The following is a 22,226-nucleotide window of genomic DNA, read 5'->3' as shown; positions in this document are numbered from 1 at the left end:
AAATGGAGACCCCTTCCTAATATTTTAGTGAGCAACCTTCTGTTTTCTCTTGTAAAAGCTCATAGGTCATATGCTTGATCTTCTAAAGTCTCCAAGAAACCTATTTATCTCTTTTGCAAAAGGTCTAAAATGAAATAAGAAAACACATGTGACAGGAATAGAAATGTATTTGCTTATCTGAGAAATCCAGTGCAGATTGCTTCATCAAAAAAGCCTTGGCAAAATCAATGTGACTTGGTTATTTAATTTGAGACAGAATTTGATACCATATAAAGTAATGAAAGATGCTGCCTTGATTATTCCAGAACACACGAGAATCTTTCACAGTATTCTTAAGGAAGGCTAAAGGGCAGGTGCCCCAGCATACATGGATCTGAAATTTATAGAGCAGCAAAGTAGTTAGAAATGGATAATAGTGTCATTTGCAATTGTAATTAAAAAAAAAACAACAACAGAAAAAATTCAAACAACAAAACAAAATGCATAAAAGAAACAAAACTAAAAAAAAACAACATAAAACCCCAACCAACTCAACAATCAGGACCTGTACTATAAATGAACCCTATCTGCCTGTGAATGAACGTTGTCCCCCTGGGTCACAGATCTCAGGCTTCTGCATTTCTCACAAGGCATTTGCATGGTTCTCCATTCTTAAGCAGGACAGAGGTTACAGTCCTCCTTCTACTTCCCGTGATTTATCTCAGCAGCTTTTACTTCTGTATATGCTGCAGTCCTTTTCTCTTCTGGGCAATGGTAATAACTCATCCAACTGACTCCTTAAAGCAAAGTATTATTCAAGACAAAGTCACGTCGGAGGAAGCATATCCATAAAACCAGCAGAGCACACTGTTTGCATGTATTGTGCTCCAATAAAACCTTCCCTTCCACAGATCTGGCATTTTTTTCACAGACCCTCTGCAGAGCATCTCCTTTTTTCACTTTCTGGAAAGCTCTCATTTTATGTCATTGTTGACGAACGTTCTCTTTTCTCCAGAAACCCTCTTTGATTGCAGTGGGTTTTGGATCTTCAGTTTTGCAGCTTGGCACAATGTTAGTGTCAGTTCAGTTTAGAAGCTGAACGTGGATTATTTTCTACTAATTGCCCCCAGCTTTTCCAAGAGTGTCTTTTCATTCTGGTCCCTTTTCTGTACATGTTTTCTGCAGCTGCCTTTTGAGCTAGAACACTGCATTCATTTAGGAAAATCTTGCAACTATCTGTAATAAATTCCTCCAACCATATTGTCCAAGCTATATAATTGTCACATCTTTCTATTCATCCTGCTGTTACTTCCCAATTCCAAAGCTGATGCAGAAGGCATCTGAGGGAAATGAGTGAAAACTGGTTGCTGTGTTTCTCTCACAAAGCCTGCAGAATGATGACTGATTTCAGTGTTGGTATACCTTTTCCTACCAACTTTTCTTTGGTAATACAAAGGACTAGGAAATAAACAGTGGCTTTCTCCATTTCTGGTACCATAAAAGTAACATACATACTCTCCCATGTTTTGGTAACAGCTCAAAAAAGAAAGAGATATGCTATTTATGCAAATGTTTAAGCTAACAGTCTCATTAAATCTTGGATTACCTGTATAATGAAAAAGAATGATGATTAAAGGTGTTTTAAAGATTGATGGATAACCCAAATCTGATATTGCAGTGGGAAATGCCATTTTTTTTTCTCATATTCAAGAAAACAAGAAATCTTTGTAATAATTCTTTCCTGACATAGATAGCACATCCATAGTACAGAATATGAAATGCTTGCATTTGTCCTGCTAGTTAGTGGGCCTTCTGGGTTAGAAAGGCTGAGGAGCTCTATCCTTCAATACAGAGCTGCAGCTGGCTACAGGATTGGGGAGGAAGTCATGTCAGAAAAATATCTTACTTAATGAATGAGAATTGTTTGACCAAAAGTTGACAGACTGTCATGCTGTGGGTCATTTATTTCCTCTTGGGCTGGGAGAATACAAATGACATTAGCACTGACTAATGCTGATTATTTATTGCATGTGTTTTATAATTGTTATAACAGCAATATTAAAAAGAATAATATTTAGGTAATGTTATCTTAGTCTTTAGCAGAAACTGCAATTCTTCATGGCCCAAGTGGCCATAGAGGATTACTATAAGGCTACCTCATCCATTCTGGCAAAGTGATTAACTCATTGTAAACAAAAAGAAACCACTGGAAGACTTCAGCACACCCAGAGTCAGCTGGGATGATGTGTCAGGAGGATGGGGAGCTTTCACAGCCTGTGGCAGAAGTTGAAGGCATTCAGTACTACAGGTAAGACTGGTGACAATTTGTTCTGCACCCAAATGTTGCTGACTGCAACTGAGGGCAAGTCTGTTGCGGGGGGCTAGGATTAGGAGATTCCCTCAACTCTTATGGTCTTACTCTTGCTGTATTTTGATTGCAAGATCAGAAATATGGGAAAATATGGGCATATATCTTCACTTCCATGAAGGAACTTTTGGAAGACTTGTATACCCTGACAAGGACTTGTTCTGAACATACACAGCTCTTAATTATCATATATTATGTTCTCAGTTTCCACATTAATTACTCTTCCCAAACAGCTGAACTAAGCAGATCTTGAAGCAAATAGGAGCCCTTCATCTACACGCAGTCATTAGAACTCAGAACAAGCCTTTTGGAAAAGGTTGCCACCTTTTGAGTTCTGATTTTCTTCCTGGGGGGAGGCATTTACTTAGGAAGTACTAATTATAAGCACATCGTGCAGTGAAGTATATATCTTGCTATTGGGAGCAAAGGTGTGAAATAGTTTCATGCCTTTGTGAGGGTTGTGAAGTTAAGACTTCTAAGATAATGCTACTTTCGGGCATTTGCCAATCTTATTCCATCCCTACATGCTTCTTTGGACCATAAATAAAACTCATGGTGCCAGTTTCAAGAGGGTAAAGAGGAGAATACCTCAAATTTGACTACAGGGCAAGCGGTGAGAGGATTTGAGAAAAAGCAGCAAATGGGCACAAAATAGAAAGGGACCAAATATATATATATATATATATATATATGGGATCTCATGTAATCTTTGTTGTAGCTAAAAAGCATGCAGTAAGATACCAACTCAGTTGTCAAACACAAAAGGTTCAGCATGGGAATGAAACTGTTAAGGAGGTTCTGCATGCTGTGAGCACTGACACTTCGAACAATTTGATTATGCTCTTTTAACTTGCAGTTTACAATAACTATTTCTGCAGTTAGCTTTTTAGTTAGCAAAAATAGACGACCCATTTTGCTGTCAATGTGCAGGCTTGGCTCTGCAAAGACAAGGGAATACTTCCAATCCAGCTCAGCCAGATCACAGAAATATGTCTGTGCACTCTCCAAGTACATTCTCTAAATTGGATCCTGATCCCCAGTATTAGAAGTACTGCAGCTTTTACTTTAAAATGTGAAAGGTGACTGCCTATTTACTGTCCAGTGCTGCCTGACAATATCTTCTGTAAAGAGGAAGAAGCCAGTTAGTTGAAATACATAAGAATAATAAAAATAACCCATTTCTTATTATCTTTTTCTCTCTTTTTTATGACAAATTTGTTTTGAACATCCATTGGGATCTGCAAGAAGAAAAACTAATCAAACTCGCCATTATGCACCTCGCTGGAGGTCTGCCAGTACCTCCATAACACAGTCTGGTTTTGCAGGATTCATGGATTTCTACTGTAAATGCTCAGTCCAAGCTGAGATTTGGCAAGCTTTTTCATGATGTAGTAATACTCTCTCCTGCACATAAATGTTGCTTTTCTCTGAAAACTGGCAGTACTGTTAGTGAAGCTTTTCTTTTATGGCTTCTATAGATTTTTGTTTACAGATAGGTAAATTCAGTCTAAGTGCTCGAAGTGTCACCTTTTTATTGCATGCTTAACAAATGATTCAGCCTTTACGGGGAGAATTTGCAGTTAAACTGCATTTGCATTTTGCATGCTTTTCTGTTGTATTCCATTTCCATAACAAGTAATGCTTTTTGTTTTCATTATGGAACTGGTGTGCAGTCTCTTCATAACTACAATTGCAGCTACGCTGCTGCTCAAAGCTGATTTTTTTTTTTTTTAATGCTGCCTAGTTCACCCATTTTTCTGGATTTTAACATAATTATTGTCTAAGTATTGATTATCAAGAGCTATAGCTTAGCTTTAAATGAGTTATTTAAAGTAACTTTTCTCACTTCGTTCATCATTATCTTTTATTGCTTTATTGCATCCTGTCTTATGTTCCTCTGCATCCTGCATTTCCTCATGTGCTTGCACTTTCAGGGAAACATTGTACATAAGGGAGACCTTTGGGTTATGTTATAAAACCTTTCCCAAAGAATGCTTAAAACAAGTAAATCTACTTACTTGATGGTTCGCAGGAGGGTTCTTCCTCCTTGGCACCATTTCTAAGTCTGGCACAGGGCAGACTGCTGCCTTATGACGAATTCAAGCAGCATTGCTTGCGTTTATGATGTTTTGAGCTCAACACTTCAAACAGTTAATCTGAAAAGATATGCAGATATATACACAAGCGTTTATTTGGAGGCCTAAATTATCACTGAAAGACCCTGAAAGGCTGCCCCTGGTATGATTTATGTGGAAATGTTGTGTCAGCCCAGGTCTCTGTGAAGGGGGAGGGATATCAACACCACAAACAAGAACCTTCATAAATAAGTACCAGAAATTGAGGAGGAAATGTTCTCACGCCTCCGAACAATCCCATCGAGTCCCAGGCGAAGCATCTACCGATGGGAAGCATTGTTCTGCCGTGCACGTTGCCTCCTCCCTGAATAAATGGGGGATTGTCCAGCCACCTTTCTTTATGAGTGGTGAACCTATCATTAATTCTTTCTGTTTGTTTTAAGGGCGATATTTTATCTTTAAATCTCTGAGATTAGAAGTTTCGTGTCATTCAATTAATTAAACAATGCCACTCCAGAGCCGTAAACATTAAAAAGCCTTCTTGGAAGCAGACTGTGGCCCAGTCCATTGGATAAGTTGATTGATTGCTTCTGTGGCTGTTCCTAATAATCTGTAACATTTTTTCATTAGGCAGAAAGTTGTTTTCCTATTTAGTATGCAAACGTGAGATCTGGAGCATTCTGCCCATGTGTTATGATTTCTTTTTTCCATTATGCAATCACAGAATGTGTCACTTCCCTGTTTACAAAAGAAAAATGTAAGAGATAAAATTTGTGTTTAGTAAGGATTTTGATCTTCGATATATTAAAGAAATTAAAGTCCAGGGTTGGCAGAAATTCATAAATCATGGTTATGGGCTTCTCTAGAATGATTTTATGGATGCTAGGGCAAAGATATTACCATGTGCACTCGGGTTATATGGAAATGCCACTAGAGGCTATTTGCTTTCTTCAAAGGTGCCCTTTAAGCTCACACAAAATTACTCTAAACAGAGTAAACATGCAATTTGCACTAAACTAACACAATACATTCCAGGTTACGCGTCACAGAGAGAAAAAAGACAGCAAAAAACTTGCAGTGAATTTTGTCTGTCTTTCTGCTTTCTCCCAGAACCTGCAGTTCTCCAAAAAGCATTTGTTATGTCAATGTGTTCCAAATATTTCTGCTCTTCTTTTTTAGCTGCAGAGCTGTCCTTTGTAAAGGTTCGATACTCAAAATCGAGTTACATGGATTGTGTTGTTTAATATTCTTTGCTTCCCAAATGAGATGAGTTCTCTGGTGAGAAGATCTTTATGAATTCAGAATGTGTTTGCTATGACTCACCTCAAAGTATTTATCAAGAGTAATGTTTCTCAAATCTGGAGAACAAACTCTATGTAGTTCAGCTTTAGTGTCGGGATGTATTATCCATGCTGCCCCTTGCTATGACACTTTCTAACAGCTGTCCACAACGAGACATGAAAATCTGATCTTTCGTTTGATTCTAGGAGGTGTATTTCTAATGCTCACAAGGAGAAGAGAAGGCTGATGGATGGTGAAATTAACCCAAAGTACGTATGCGTGCATGCATGTGTGCGCGCACACAAGCTGTCATGAGGTAGACTTGGGAATTCACAATCTGTTGTTTACCATGCACATCTGAAGATGTTCCTCCTCTTCCTTCTTCTATTTCCTTTACCCTTTTAAACAAAATCTTTACCTGGCAACCCCATCGCTATCTTGGAAAACGTTACATAGATATTTGTAATATCCACCTTTCTTTCTTTCTTACAACCAGCCACCACGAAGGACCTCATGGTGACATTACTACTTTGCACACAATCACTTGCAACATGTCTTATCTTTTCCATTACATTTTCTTTCCAGCTTTTTTCCATCAGTTTTGCCTTCCATAATTTTCTCTCCCTCCCCCTCCAACCTCCCCCCTCCACCCCCCCCTTTTCTTTTTCTTAGCTTGGATTTACACCTGTAGAATATGGCATCACGAATTTGTAGCTACAAAAAATGACACCACAGCAGAAGACTGAAGTGGATTCTCTCAGACATGGGCTTTGTGGGTAAGTTGTAAGAACAATCCCAAACTTAGAGATGTAGGCTTGGGAGGAATTCAAAGCAGCCACCTTGTTGATGTGGTACCATGCTCAGTCTGGAGGGATGCTGGTCAGTCCAAGCTTCAGGGTGCGATACAGGGCAGGGTAGTGTGGGGGGATGCTGGGTGTGGGTCAGGCTCTGGATGCCAGCCCTGATTCCTTGGAGGAGCACTTTTCCTCCCTGGCAGGTGAGGCTGTGTGACACACATCCTGTGACCAACAGCCATGCGCCAACATTAATACAGGGCTCAGAAGTGCAGGGGGATGGCGTGTGCTGGTGGAAGGAGAGGGCTGTGCTCCTGCCTTTGGCAAAGTGCTGTGACCTGCTTGTGATCAAGAACCAGCTGGAGAATATTGACTTCTTGTGTACCCTAAGGAGTTGCCTTTCCCACCTCCATGTCTTATGGGTTGTAAACGCTCCTCCTTTACAGAATAGCATGGGAAGGGAAATGCTGAACGCTGCAGCTCTTCCCAGGAGGAGAAAAAACAACTTTGGCAGTTGAACGTGGTTGCCTCTCCTATTTCTCTTTTCCTTCAGCTAATCAGTGTTGTGTGGTAAAACCGTGATGGGTGCTCAGCCTCCCACTCCCACAGGGAGAGAAGAGCAGAATCAGGTGCTGAAGCTGGAAGGTGCAGATGTTTTATACACACACAGCTTGAAGATTGAGAGCCAAAAATTTCCTTCTTTGCTTCTTTGAAAATATGTTTTCCCACTACCTGAAGAACAGAATTTTGTGTATTTGTCTGGACTTTTTGCTGTGGAAAAGCATCTTTGTCAAATAGATAAGAAGGTATAATGAAATGAGCCTTCAGAAAGACAAAGGAGGACAGGAAATCCTCTTCTCTGAGCCATACACCATTAACCGTATGGCCAGACCACCCTGTTCTTCTCTCTGCCCCTGGGCATCTCTCTGTCTCCTGTTGGAAGTCTGGCCAGAGAGGAAACAGATAGGGTAGATGGTAAATACAAGTGTAGTGAAAGGAAAGGTTGAAGACATGAAACAACAGATGCTATTAGAGTTGATAACTCCTTAATGTGATTGAATGATCAAACCTGAAAACAGGAAAAGAGAAAGAAAGTAATGCACTCGTCTTCAACTGTAGCCCCTTGAGACAAGTACCTGACTAAGACTGACTTCTCATGGCCTTATCCCTCCTTTGGTTTAGCTTAGGCACACTTCCAGCCCCTTCAGCATGATGTTAACCTGGCAGAACTAAACTGTTAGTTTGTGATATGCCAGTATTGTGCAGGGGAGATGTTGGCACAGGCCCTGACTTCTAACCAGCCCAGCACCTCCTCTTCTTCAGGTAGGCATCAGGAAAGCTGCACCATTGCAAAGTGAACTGGCAGTACCATGTTGCAGAGTTGCTCCACAGGCAGCATTGCTGTTGATAAACTTGGAGCTCAGATGCTGCAGGCAGCAGTTCTCAGCTGTCCTTCTGATAGTGGTGCCCTGAGGACACACAGGACAGTTCTTTTATACCCATCAAGAGGAAGGTTGTTCGGGTGTTTAACAGACTGGTTTGTGAAATGTGGGATTTCTGTTCCATGTGGTATCAAAGACTTTTGATGTTATTCCTGCACTGTGGTTCCACTGCTGTTGCTGAAAGCCCCTTTCCTCACAGCCTGTGTCTTGCTGGCTGTGCAGACAGCATAGGCATTCAGAGCAAGACCTTGTCCTGCGTGGATGCATAACTTTGGTTTCGAGTAAAGTATTTACTTGACCTCAGTGTTATTCACGTATTTTCCCATTTCCACAGAACCTCACTGGGTGGCTCTGGAGACCTGAGATGAGTCACTTGGGAAGAAAGATGTCCGTATTCTGAAGAAAAGATACACAGAAAGGGAAGCTTGGGAAGTGCTGCTCTACAGTGATTCCCCTTGGGAGTGGTGGAATAGCGGTACTGCATGCCTGCTGCTCTGCCCTCTGCTCTGACAGGTACTCTAGGGCCTGTGATGGGCTAAGGGGAGGCGAGGTGCGCTCATGCAGAGAGTGTTTCTAAAAGACATTACATAGTAACTTCTAGAGTAAAGCTGCGTATCTCTACAGTTAGCAGCGTCTGGGGGGAAGCCGCTAGCACTGCCACGGCTCCAGTTTGCTTTAGTGATGTCAAAGTCAGTCTGTTATGTGGGTTTAGCGTTCTGGTCCCGCATGGAGCAGACTAGAGTCACTGTGGACAGCAAAGGGATGAGTGATGTAGCTGGCATTTCTCTAGCCAGCCTGCTATGGCCGCACTCAGAATACTCTGACGGCTTTACCGCTACTTTGCAGCTGCATTCAGCCTAGGAAAGACCGGTAATTGGACATGATCGGATTGTAGCTGACTGAAACACCCAACCGAGGCTTCCGAGTTATGTGACTTCAGTCATCCTGTACTGCAGACACCCTGCTACGTGACGCATGTGACCGGGCATCTCTTCAGGCTCGGGGCAGGCTCTGCGCTTTGCCCCCGGTCCGGGATGCGGCACTCGCCTCTCCGGGAGCGCCGAGGGGTCCCGGTACCCGGGCGGCGGCCACCTCCGAGCGCGCAAGTCCCGCGGAGACCCTGCTCGGGAGCGCCCCCCCGCCCCGCTCCCCGCGGGCGGGCAGGTGGGCGGGGCGGCGCTAGGGCCCGGGGCGGCGCGGCGGCGGCGGCGGGGCCGGGCGGGGGTGGCCCCTCCCGGGCGCAGCGCGAAGGCGGGCGCGGGGCATGGTCCCGGTCCCGGTCCCAGTCCCAGTCCCGGCGGCGCGGAGCGGGCGCGGAGCGGTGGCATGCGGCGCGGAGACATGCGGCTCTGCCTGCGCGCTGCCCCGCCGACATGGACCGCCGCCGCCTGCCGCTGCTGCTGCCGCCGCTCCTGCTGCTGCTGCTGCTGCTGCTCTGCGCTGCCCTCGGCGCCGCCGCCGCAGCTGCCACCGCCGGGCGTCTGAGCGCCCGCCCCGGCAACGAAGGTGAGCCGCGGCCAGGCCGGGTCCCGCCGCCGCGGGCGGGAGAATGGGCGGGTAGGGGAGCACTTCGCGCTCTATTTTTCTCCCTCTCCTATTTATTTTTCCATTTTATTTTATTTTATTTTCTATTTTGTATTTTATCTTATTTTGTTTTATTTTTTTTTCCTATTCCTTTATTTTTCTGTTCTCCCATCACTGTGGACCCTGCGGGCAGCGGTCTCTCGCCCCGGGACCTCAGCCTTCTCTCCCCGGGGCCGCGTTGCTCGCTGGCAGCGCGGCCGCGGCCCCGCTCACAGGCGCGCAAGGGAGGTGCCAGGAGGGGAAGCGGCGGCGGTGGAGAGGAGGGGGGGAAGCGGCCGCCCTGGCCGCCCCCGAGGAAAGTTGGCTTGGGAACCACAGCGGGGCCGCAGGACAGCCCGAGTCGGCTCCGGCCCTCCGCCCGCGGCGGGGCTATGCGCTGGGAGCCGCAACGCTCGGGGCGAGGCGGGGAAGGGCAAGGGGGGGCTTTGGAGCACGGAGCGGTTGATGCCTCCGCCAGCCCTTGGCAGGTGCCCGGCGCCCCCGGGGCTGGTCCTGCAGGGCGAGGAGGAGCCGCCTCTCCGCTGGCCTCGAATAGCGAGCGGACCGCTGTTAGTTGACAGCGGTAGGAGCTGGATTGGCTTGGTGATTAACAAAAGTAAGCTGTAAAGGCTAATGGGCAGCTCCCGTCTCCCTCCTTGCAGTGGTCACTGCGATGTTAGCCCGCTCGGGTGTGCGGGAGTCGCGGTTTCATCAGTCGTCCTGTGTTTCAAAACTTTTAATTAATACAAGAAATATCCTCGCTCCCCTGTAAAACTCCTGTTTGGGTTCGTAGTGGTTTCGTAACCGGCTTTCTTAACGTGGTAAAATGATGTCCGTGTTTGTGGGTGAATGTGTGTAAATGTTCAAAACAAAGCGGGAGTGATTGGTGCTCCTTTGCTATGGTAATTTTGAAGATGGCATTTGATGGAAACGCATGTTAGGCGTCAGGAAAATACGATGACCACCAGACGCTTTGAAAAAGTAATTGAAATACTTAAAAAATGAGATAAAACTGCTTTTTCCTTCTTAATAAAATAAAAATACAGGTTTTTTGCTCATTTGAGCAGTGGAGGTAGTCAGCATGGCCAGGATGTCCAGTGTAATCGTCTTTCAGGATAAAATCTAGAGGCCAAAGGTTGTGAAGAACTTCTCATGTCAAACAACCATGTAAAACTTGCACCTGCTTGAGTGGTAGTGTTTGTGCAGAGAAGCAGATATCAAAGCTGTCGGAGCAATCATTTCTCCTGTATAAATAATGCTGACATGCTTATTGATAGTCTGGGGGCTTGTGGGATAAGGCTGTGAGATAACGACTTTAAATGATTTCTGGAAGGAGAAAGGAGTATAATGCAAAACAAATAAGGGAAGATTCGAACTTTACAAACCCTGGGTACTCTTAAATCAGTTGGTTTTATGGCTAGGAAGGAAGCTATGGTGCCATCCTACCAGAAAAAGCAATATATTATCTGTTTGTATGTTTTGTGTAAATTTGTTTTGCGTGGACAGTGCTTTATAGGCTGTTTAAAGAATGTGCTTTTAATTGTCTGTCACTTTTAAGCCTCTAGATAGATGCTGTTTTTTAAATATTGCCGTGTTTCACAAATGACTTCCAGAAATGAAAACAGGAGTGCTAGTAGGGGTTACTCTTATCTTAGTACTAAAAGCTTTTGGGGAATGTATGTAGTTGTCAGTCAGTGGAACAGCTCTGCTTCCATGGAAGTGGTAGCCAGGCACAGCCTGGAAACTAAGATTAATTATGCCAAAAAGATACCCGAGCATTCCAGTTTGCCACAGAACCCACTTTTTTGTTTCTTTGTTTAAAATGACCGATAGCGAGAGTTGAGGAAGGGGGAAGAAAATCATCATACACAGTGTGCATGAAGCATACATACTTGTCCGAGCCAGCGTTCAGCTGGTACTGCGTCTGTTCTCTCTTTTCAGTTTCAAGAACTTGTGCGATACGGGCACTGTTTTCAAAATGGCTAGTGAAAACAACAGCATGAACGCAGTTATGGGACACTAACCCGCTCTTGCATGCTTCCTTTTTGCAGTATGTATTTTGCTGTTCTTTACAAAACAAAGAACACTGACAGTTTCTTTTAAGAATGAGACCAACTTTAAAGGACTTATCCTTTCCCCCACACACACACATAGGAAGGCTCAGTAATTCTTTTACCATTTTATAGCACTTTTAGGCTGATACTGTGAGTTTTGAAATCTGAATTATTATAATTTGCTGACACACGAATTTGAAGGTGAAGCGTTAGCGTGCAGCTTTAAATCGTGTCACAAGATCGTGCTTTCCACTTTGAAATCATCTTTTTCTCACCACTTCGCTTACTTTCCTGCTGTCGTTACCACAAATTTCCTCCCAAAACTAGAGATAGGTGTTTCTTCATTTCAGTGGGGTAGCTAGAAAAGTTTTCTTCTTCCACCACTGCAAATGAAAAAGGTATACTTTGGACAGAGATTGCTAATATAGGCACATAGATAAAAACATACTCTTTTTTCCCCCTATGCTTTATATTAGAGCTACTGTTGAAATTCTCCTCAAATGATTGTTTTAGCAATGGATGGAACTGATTTTTGATCTTTTTATATAGCTTTAGCTAACTTCTGGGAGCCATGAGTGTTACAGTGTGCACATTACAAGAGTACGTTCAGAGCTACCAGTGATTTTTTCCTACATTTATATAACTAGAAGGAATTATTTATATTTTTTAATTTCAACTTCAGATAACATTTAGAATTAGTGTTAAAGCTGATGACTGCCTCAGTTAGGACTAATAGTGCAATGGGAATGGATAGGGTGAAAGGAGGAAAGGATGGAAGAAGGGCTGAAGGCAAGTTGTTGGGTTTTTCCCCCCCCTTGGAGTGCTTGACTTTTTATTCATTTGCTTCATCACAGAGACATTTTATTTGGAGCTTTTTCTTCACAAAATGTAACATTTTCCACTGATTTTGCTTTTAACTCCCTTCTGTGCTCATCACGAGGTTGCATGTGTTTTACCTACGTAATCACAGGAGCTCAAGAAGGTTCTCTAAAGTTTAGGTTTATCTGTGTGCAGTGGTTAGGTGCGTGCCGTTTTCTGCGAGGCAGGAAAACGTCAGGAAGATTTAACATCTAACTTCTCCAGTTTGAAGTTGCAAACCGAGCCCTGTAGGTGCATATAAACCACATGTTCTGCTCTTCCATTCTGTTGGATGTTTTCTGCTTCGGGAGGGTTGTGGGTTTTTACTTAGAAGGATGCAATTTCTTTCTGAATAATTCCAAAGATAAGAAGAAATCGAATGAGCTATAAAATTATGTCATTTAATAATTTTTCCTCCATCTCTTCTGTAACTATAGTGCCTGCCTGAGGGTACCAGCAACCTTAATTTCACTGTTTTATAACCCACAACAGTTAACACTTGACCTAGGTCATTAACAGGATTATCAGCAAATTTGTTTAAGCTTTTACTGACAACCTGAATTGCTTCAATAATATTTTGTCTGTGCAGACAGGAAACTTATTGTAAGCTCTCAATCTAGCATAAAATTAATTTCTTGTGAACACAGCTACCAAAAAATCAATATGGTAAATATGCTTACAGTACCTGGTTTCAAATAGTGTCTGTTTTGGTGTACAGGAAGAAGGTTCCAATTAGCCTCTCTTTTCAGTCTGTATTATATTTGGGAATGCAGTTTCATCTTTGATTCATTGATTACAACCTCAGAGCTTTATGTAACTACAGTTACATGCATCATTTTATCTGGGCTCGTCTCTGTTAATACTTAAAGTTGCTAAAGATGACTTACTGTGCCTTTGGAGTAATGACAGCTCTTGGCACGGCTTTGAAAAATGCGGTGTTTGCATGTGGAGCAAAATGCCTGCCCAACTTTTGCACGTAACCTTTGAAAGGCAGGCAAGACTGGGAACTCCTCGCTGGAATCAAAAGGGATTGAATAGGGAAATGCCATTTACAAATCTCACCTCACTGTATGTCAGGTATTGTTAGATCTGCAGAAGTCTTCATTAATCGCGACACAGTTCCTGCTGGTGTTTCTGGCTTGCTCTGGGGTGTTTATCTGTAAAAGCAGTTAAAAGTAGGTTCAGAAATCTTAATTTTAAAATCTGATTTTAGAAAGCTCAGAGTCTTGGGGGTCTAAAAGGCTGTTTTTCATACAGCTGTGTCTTATTCAGAGCTTCTGTGCTTAGTCCTGACCTGTGCGATTAGACAAATAATGAGCATGCTTTAAAATTCACACCATGGTGTTCTTAAAATGCTGCATAATAGGGGAAGTAACTTGGGTAAATTCCCCCTTGTCTGTCAACATTTTTGATAGCAAGTGAAACACATGGGATAATTCATTTTCTTTTCTCTTTGTCACTGAGCTTTGCCTTTACTTACTACTGATTTCAGTATTGTATATTAAGAAAAATCACTATGTTGTATATAGCAAACTGAAGGCAGATGTTTAAAATATAAAGATGTCCAAATTGGACACAGCAATTAATTCTTACTGCAGTTAGTTTGGATACAACATATTTGCTACCCCACAAAGCAGTCAGGGTGTAGAAATAGGTTAGAACTCTTCAGTACTCAGCCTCAAGAAATTAGGCTTCAGAGGCAGTACCAGGAGGGAAAGCATTAAACAGATAATAAGCACACTAAGTTTAACGCTTGTTTACATGAAATCTTTTCAAATCAGGAGTGTGTTCTGATTGAACTTAAATTTTTAATTCCCACCTGGGAAGATGTACAAATTAGGTTTTATTTGTTTTTAGCAAATTGCTATTAGTATACTTGCAAGTTCTCAAGCAGAATCAAAAGTAAGTTTTCCTCTAGGCGCATATGTAATGGCCCTTGTTCTTGTAATCCCCACTTGATGAAAGTTTAGAAATACGGATGCAGGTGTTCGTTTTCTTGTTTTCGGAGCTCTGGATTTTATCACCAGTGAGGGTCACTACAGAGCTGTTACCGAATACAACAGTACTGTTTGTGGATTTTTATTGTACAGAGCCTGAGTTAGTTTCATACAGTACCTGTAATTCTTGTAGATACCAGTCTTTTGTAGCTGCTGTTTGATTTTTCTGTTTTATAAAGAAAAAAGAAAAATAAAAAGAAAGAAGAAAATAACTGCAGATATAATCATATCCTTACTTTTGTTAAAGTTCGGAGCTGTACTTAGCAGAGCTGTTACTGAAACACAGACAAGTCATTGTGGTACCTTAAGGTGCAAAATTGGCTGGACTTGTCCAGAGATGTTAGATGAAACTTCAGAGGTGGGGCAGAGGGCTCTCACTAACCCATTGCCTATCTAAAAGATCATTCCAGCAGCGAAAGAGTTGTGCTTTCTGGAGTGAGATGTAGGGATTTTAATTTGCAACATTTTCTTTCTTACAAAAATGTGGTGTTCAATTTGTTGAAGCGTTGTTGAAAATGGATGAAAATATATTTAGAAGAAGGAAAAGACTTGCAGAAAGATATTATACAGTGAAATGGGAGGATTTTTTGTTTGTGAATGTATGTGACTACTGCTAAGTGATCCATTTTCCTAGCAGTACACTCACTGCTGTGGTGTATTCCTTCTTATTTCCATAAGCACTTTAAAGCAGTAGCTTTTTTTATATATATATTTAAACTCTACTAAACAAGAATTAAGAGAAAATAGTTTAATTCAGAAGATTAGATAGGAACTCCCAGTGGTGTAATTTTGGAAACAAAACGTGGTAGTAATTTGCTGCGTTAGGATTCTATTCCCCACCAGTAGTCTCGAGCTTCTTAGTTTCTTAAGTGCTTGATAAATCCTAGCACAATTACTTTGTTTTTCAGTGTGAAAAAGATTCCTTTTTATTTTCTGCAGTGAATGAATGACAGAAATAAAGATATAGCAATAAAGATAATCCTGCCTGAAAGAAGTCTTGGGACGGTGACAGAAAAGTTCATCTGTGAGAGTGACGGGTAGCCTGAATGAAACACTGGCATGCAAAGCCTTACATTTGCAGAGATGTTATTAAACCAGACACACTGTAAGCAGAACCGTTAGTGCCACGCTCCTTTTTTTTTCTCATTAAACTACTATGTCCTGCTGTTTCAGGCAAAATATGGAGGAAAATCCCATTAATCTGCTGGAAAAATATTGATGAAAGAAGAATAGCAGACCAAATGAACAGTGGTTGAAACTTGCTAGCAATTAAGCGAACAATAGGATGAATGTTAAGGTTCAGTTGGGGCAGTTTAGTGTAATAAGGTGTGGGAATGGTGCTTTCTTTTTGTTTCCAGCTGGTTTCTCATACCAATCTTATATCTGTATGTGGATGGAAAGGTTTGCATTTCATTGGTCTCTGTTTTGTTCATTGTTGTTTTACATAACAGTTAAAGCATAGCTGCCTTGCACAAGAGGTCAATAATTAATACCTAAAACTTCTAAATTGTTGCCTAAGAAAGGAAATTTTTTGGAGAAAACCTGGAATGATGACTTACCATTTAAATAGATAATAATTAAAGCACAAAAGTATGTTTTGTTCTGCAGCAGGCTTCCCACAGACTTTGTGCCATAACAAATAGCCATGAGTGAAGCTGGGTTTCTTGATTTAGTTGTTGAGAAGCTAGAAGGCAGCTAGAGGGCTTTTGCTGTGCTTGACTTTTTAGAGGGGCAAGGCTTTTTGAGAGATCTCTTTTGGAGGGGGAGAGAAGGGTTAAAGGAAAAGGATAGATAGGCAGAGATTAAGCAAAAGTTGGACCTGTATCTGATTAAAAATCAGACCAAAATCCAACCTTCCTCCGATTAATGACAGTGTTAGGCACCCACAATTCAGTGCTGACGATGATCTGAACAGTGAGCAAAGCACAAATGAAGAAATTCCTTGCCTCCCTGAAAGTCTGAGCTTTGTTTACATTAGTAAGCTTCATGACTATGATTTACCAGTGGTGAATTTCCACAGACGCTGCAGTTAAGATGGGGTAGAGGCATTTTTACTATTCTAGTTAATCTTTCCCTAACAGTGCTTTATTATTAAAAAGGAAAAAGTCTTATTAAAAAGGGAAAGTCTTTCTTTCATGCCCGTGCATTTCCTTCTGTCCCTTCCCTCCCCAAAATCAGCATTTAGCCATCAAGAGTAGAAGGCAAAGATGGTCTTTCGTTATCTGACTTGGAGGGCTGCATGTCCATTTTGTCTTACTGAATGCTGTTTACTGGGAGGGAGGAGGGGGGCTTTGATCCTGTTGATTCCCAGGAAAAAAAAAGACACAGGAAAATAATTATATGTTCAATGGCATTGCTTTTTCCATGGTTACTTGGCTGTGTGTGCATCCTGAAAGCTGGGCAGAGAGCGTTTGGGAACTTGAAGCCGAAATTTTCCATGCTAACCAAGGAGAGCAATTCTGGAGAAGAGGCATGAGGAACATGCTTAGTTTGTAGACCATAATAGAAACCTGAGCCATTTGTGAGAAGGTAATGGAAGTAGAGGAATAAACCAGAAGACAGGGGTCCGACAAACTGGCTTGTGGCTAGATGGGGATAGAACAGTCATTGAGGCATTTACCTTTGTTATAAATATTTGTATTTCTCACATATGGAAATAGTGAAAAAAGATGTTAGTGGGGTTTTGGTTGCAAAGGCAGCAAATGAAGTCAGGGGCAATTCCATTTTTCATATGGATAGCTCAGCACACATGTTCTGCATTAATTACCTCCATAAATTCTGTTAACCTGGCAAACAATGAAAATATCATGTTGGTGACATCACTGTATTGGAAAATAAAACTGGTTTTAGCATCTTGATTTTCTCAACATGACATTTGAGGCGGTATCTTATGCTATTGGCATTTTACTCCCCCAGTTTGCATCAGGATGTTTAGTCGTTTATTTATTATGGGTTTATCTATGGAGCAGTTGTGTAAGGACACAAGTGTTTCATAGCCCATGCAAGCTGGAGCTCTTGATTCATGGAAGTAAAGAAGCTTGAGCTGTCAAGGCACACCTGAGAAAGCCTCTTTCCAAATGTAGCACTTCAGGAATCTCTTGGTTTTTTTGTTGCAACTCGCGACTTCTGTGTTTCAAACTGAAAACCACCAAAAAAGCCCACAACAAAAACTCCAAACACAACCAAACCCAACACAACCACATTCACTGGCAAGGGTTTGCGTTTTCTTGTGCCCCATGCACAGAGGAATTTCTTAGAAGCATTGCTTTTCCTCCTGAGTTGTGGCATGCTGCCAGCTGATTCACTTGGGGATACTGCAGCCTTTTAAACGAATGAATGGTCGTTTGCTTTACTTATGCTCTGGTCCCAGTCTCAAAAGTTTGTGTCCTCAAAGGAGAATCGATTGCTCGCTGCAGGACCTTGAATACGCTTGAACTGCAGTAAAATTTGTGGGAACTTAGGAACTTCTTGTCATGGGTGCTGCATGTGCCCAGGTGTCTTTTCTGTGGCACCTTTTGGTATCTAGAATGCTAGAAACTGAGCATGTCCTACTAGGTTTTGAATTCTCAGTTTACCTTTAATGAACTTGGACACTGCGGTGCAACATTTTCGTTCCCCTTTTAAGCTGCTAGAAGCATTCCCAAGGGAGATTTTGTGCCACACTGATAGACCCCAGATGCGTCAGAGCTTTGGAGCGCTCAATTCTGCAAAACTAGTGAACGCTGAATATTAGTTTTTTTTCCCAAGGGAGCAGGAATGCAGAAGTAAAAAGTCTCAGTTGTGCAGTGTGATCAAGCCCTTTTGAGAAGTGCTTTAGAGCTTATAAGAATTATTTGAGTTATGTTTGTTGTTGAGTTTTGCCTAGACATAGGCATGTGGTCCCATTTTATGTGCCTTAGTATTTGTGCACCAAATGGCACGGATACATCTTGCATGACACTTCTATTCTGGGCTGGTGAAAGGCATGGAGTGGCTGTGTTAGGTAACCGAATCTCATCCTTAGGTTCTGGTCTGTTTTTTAAATTCCCTTTTAAGACAGTGGCCCCCACTTTGCATTTACGTGTTTAACATGATGCTTCACTGATGTCAGATTTAATGCTATAATAGTAGAGTAGAAAGAGATTTGCATGATTTGGATTTGAATGCGAGTTCAGTACGGTAATTCGGGTATCTAAGGGTTTATGCGTCTTGTTGGCGCATTGGTCCTGGAAAAGGACCAATTGGAACTGCTTAAAATTAAAAGGAGGAATGCAAAGAAGTGAAAGCAACACAGTAATTTGGAACCCATTAAGTTAATCCATTTTTAATTTTTATATCCTTGTCTTAATGAAAAGAACTGGCACATATCAACTTACAGGAAATAGCCTAATAAAACCGAAACCTTATTAGGCCCCTTTGATAAACATTGCATTCCAGCCCACCAGTCATATGTTTTTGCATACTTGGAAATTGAGCTTTGCGCCACTTTAACAATATCAAGCGAGCTCTCATGTTTCAAACTAATAAAGAAGAAATAAAATCTGTTTTGTCTGTGTTCATCCATGAGAATGGATGGGCGGTTGTCGACATAACGCAGACAGGTACTCCAAGAAAAAGCAGCGTACAGATTTGTCACCTTACTCCTACAAAAGGAGCTGCTGGTTCATATGTCATCATTGCTGCAGAATTGGCTTGCCTTTGTTTTCACTTCTCAGTAGCTGGAATGACTTCTGCGAGGTGCTAAGTTAGAAGGTTTGAGTGTGCCTGCACACCTACATAGGCTCAAACCAGATTGATGAGAGGGTAATAGGAAAGCTTAGCATATGTTGTCTGGCCTTAGCTATCACTTGGAGTCCCTCCACAATAGAATGGGGATGGTGGAGGGGACGGCACACAGCTTTTGGTGTTACAGGAACACTTCTAAGGTTTCTAGCAACAATATATCTGTTATCTGTTCTGCTTTGAAAAGAGTTCTGGTTTTGTCTGCTAAGGAAGAGTAGTAGTTCTGCAGTTTTGCTCTCTGAAACCTCTCATGTGAGGCTTTTATTTTGGGGCCTGATTATCATTGTCCTATCGATTCAGGAGATTTAGGATAGTGTTGTTCCTTTTCTGCGTGCAGCCTCCATACTTGGCAAAAAGAGGAAGACTGCTGGAAAACTACTTGGCATTGAGCGCAGGTGACGAGAGCTGGGCTGGCTGGGCTGAGGCACACGTAGAGCTGTTAGCATGATCTGAGTCACCGTGAACTGGGCATGGGAGTGCCACTGATGCCTAGCAGTACTGAAATCCATGCTGTGTGCAGCAAGCAGGGAGAGGGCTGCTATGCGGTGGTAGAGCCTCCCTGATTGGCTCTGCTTTTGCAGTTTACAATCCCTGTATTTATTTATAGGCATTCCTGCATTGCTTATTGCTATCCTGTGTTCCCTCCTTCATGGCAGCCTTTTGAGAGAAACTTTCAATAGGGTTCCTCCTTTGGCTGCTGCAGTATTCAGCTGTAGGAGAACAGGAGGTATCTATAGCTGGCCTCAGATGCTCTTGGGGAGTGTGTTTGAGAAGAGCAAAATCTGAGAGGAAAATAAAGCCCTTCCTCTTGAAAAGCTGAGGGTAACTACCATAAAAAGAGAATTTGCCAAATAATCCAAATTGACATAGGACCATTATATGTTCTATAGAAGCAATAATCTATAGGGTAACTTGATGCGTATTGCTAGTCTTTTGTCTTTTCATCTGAGATTTGAAGCACAGTCTCTTAATACTGGAAACAGTTATTTACTGAACATTTAAATGAAAGCAACAGAGGCTTGGGCTTTCCAGTCTTCTTTTTTGAAGACCCCTGTGTTCAGTGTTGGAGCAACTGTTTTTTAGTACATTTTGGTTTCCCCTTGTTTGTTCATCTCTTGCTCCCACCCTGGTGGAGTTCTTCAGTCAGCAATTTAACCACAGATTGGACATGACAGTTGCCAAATTTGGAATGTTCTGCACAAAATCATATTTGCATTGTACAGTATAAAGGCACAGGCAAGAAGGGTTGAAAGTGCAGACCTCACAGCGTTGTGACTCTCAAAGGACTGTAGTCTGGCTTTGAGATGTAGCAGAAATCTCACTGAGAGATCTTGCATTTGGAGATAAGTTGTGTAGCAAATGGGCCAAACTTACTGGCACTAGGTTGGGTATGCATTGCAATGTATGTTCTATTGGCTGGGTTTACTCTGTGTGGCTGACACTTTGCTTCCTAGGGTGGCCATTGCTGGAGGGGGGCAAAGCTGTAAAAGCAGAGCTAGTAGATGGGGACTTGAGAAGACCTCTCTTACACTAGAGCCATTTTCTTCCAAGCAATAACATCTTCACTACAACATTTGAGGGGAAATGCAGGATCATAAAATCACAGGAAACTTGACTTTTCTTCATGAATAAGCAGCAAATTAGGCCCCAAGTCTGCTGCTTAGAATGAGGCTTCATTGTTGGACAGCCTTCCATTAAAAGAGTATTACATTATTTAGCATTGCGTCGTGAAGTGGTTTCTTATCTACTGATTTTACTTATTTATTTATTTGATGTCCCTTCCCAAAGACTTTGTGGTCCACCTGCAACATCAGCATGATAGGTGAATGAATCAAGGTACAACATTGACCTTGCCTGTTTGTCTGTATATGTTGCTTCTAGTCTCAGAGTAAGCCAAGGACACAAAGCTGATCTGTTGCCACTCTTATTTGACTTTTGCCACTGCTGGGGGAATGAAGAGTTGAAGAGACTCAGATCTGCAATCGTAAGTGGATGTAAATCCAGGTGCAAATCCTCTTTGCTGGGCAGAGGCCATCATTCGAAAGACGTGCGTCAGAGTTTGCACTGACTCCGCTCTGTCCCACCTCAAAACCAAGTTCTGTATGACTTCCTGCCACAAAGTGCTTCCTTTGCTGCTCAGGATTCTATGACACATTTCAATTGTGGGCATTCACCATTTTTTTTGCTTTTTGGTTGCACAGCAAATTTAATTTTCCCCATTTGTTGGCATTTTTTTAATACCTGACTAGCGTGTTTCTGAGCCGGTGGTTTGATGCCAAACAGGAAAGGACAGAACAGTGGTGGTTACTTGTTCGTTGGTTTTGGTGGGGTGGTTTTAACTTTTAATTGGAAGGGTTAATTAGTTGAAGAAAGAATGTTTTCTGTACTTGACCTCATTGTCTATTGCTCTGTATTTTCTTTGTAAAATATATGACATGAAACTGCTGTCAAGTGCGAGGTTGTTTCTAGGTGGCTCTTGACGTATTGAAAGTTGCCTCCTAGCAGGCTTTTCCTCACCATTTCTCAGGCAGTGAGGGGGATCTCGGGGAAGTTCTACCTGGTACATCCTTTGTTTGTTTGGTTTTTAGTGGGGGAGATATTTATACTGTATTGTAGCAGTTGTGACTCCACGTGTTTCTCCAAGTGCTGCTGCTTTCAAGTGGCATTTCTTAGTTTTACAGTTCTCCTCCTTTCACTGACGCTAATCCTGGTGGAACCTGCTGTTCGTAAGCCTCGCAGCAGGCCCTCTACCATCAGTCTCAGCCTGGAAGCAGTTTCAGGTAGTGTGAGCAGGCCTCCTGTCAAACTCTACCTGAGCCTTCATTTGTCTTCTGCCTGATGCCACGAAAAGGAGAGCGAGCGAGCTTCGCATTTCCCATTCGTGTCCCTGCTCCAGTTGCTGGGAAGAGATTTGCCTTTACCCCCTGTGCAGAAGTGTGTTTTAAGGGAACTAATAATGCTCTCTCTTGCAATTGTGAATGGGGAAGGCCAGAAGAGCTGGGCATGAGAGAGCTTCTAGAAAGAGAATGTGTTCTTAACCGGCATTTTGCCGCT

At 42.3% G+C, this 22,226-nt stretch overlaps 1 protein-coding gene across 1 annotated transcript in view; it reads left to right on the top strand.

Moving 5' to 3' along the window:
• The first annotated feature begins 9,368 nt into the window (after positions 1-9,368).
• EPHA3 (EPH receptor A3) overlaps positions 9,369-22,226 on the top strand; it is a 219,133-nt gene continuing 206,275 nt past the window's right edge. The window contains exon 1 of the mRNA XM_061342566.1: positions 9,369-9,445. The gene's annotated coding sequence lies outside the window, so the exon portion shown is untranslated. The remainder of the gene's footprint in view (positions 9,446-22,226) is intronic.

Source organism: Neopsephotus bourkii, unplaced genomic scaffold, assembly GCF_033783945.1.
Source record: "Neopsephotus bourkii isolate Nb327-2 ecotype Australia unplaced genomic scaffold, CSIRO-AGI_Nbou_v1 NB_1797, whole genome shotgun sequence".
NCBI lineage: Eukaryota > Metazoa > Chordata > Aves > Psittaciformes > Psittacidae > Neopsephotus > Neopsephotus bourkii.
Note: the sequence above shows the minus strand (reverse complement) of the source record. Positions and strands in the feature narration are given on the sequence as shown.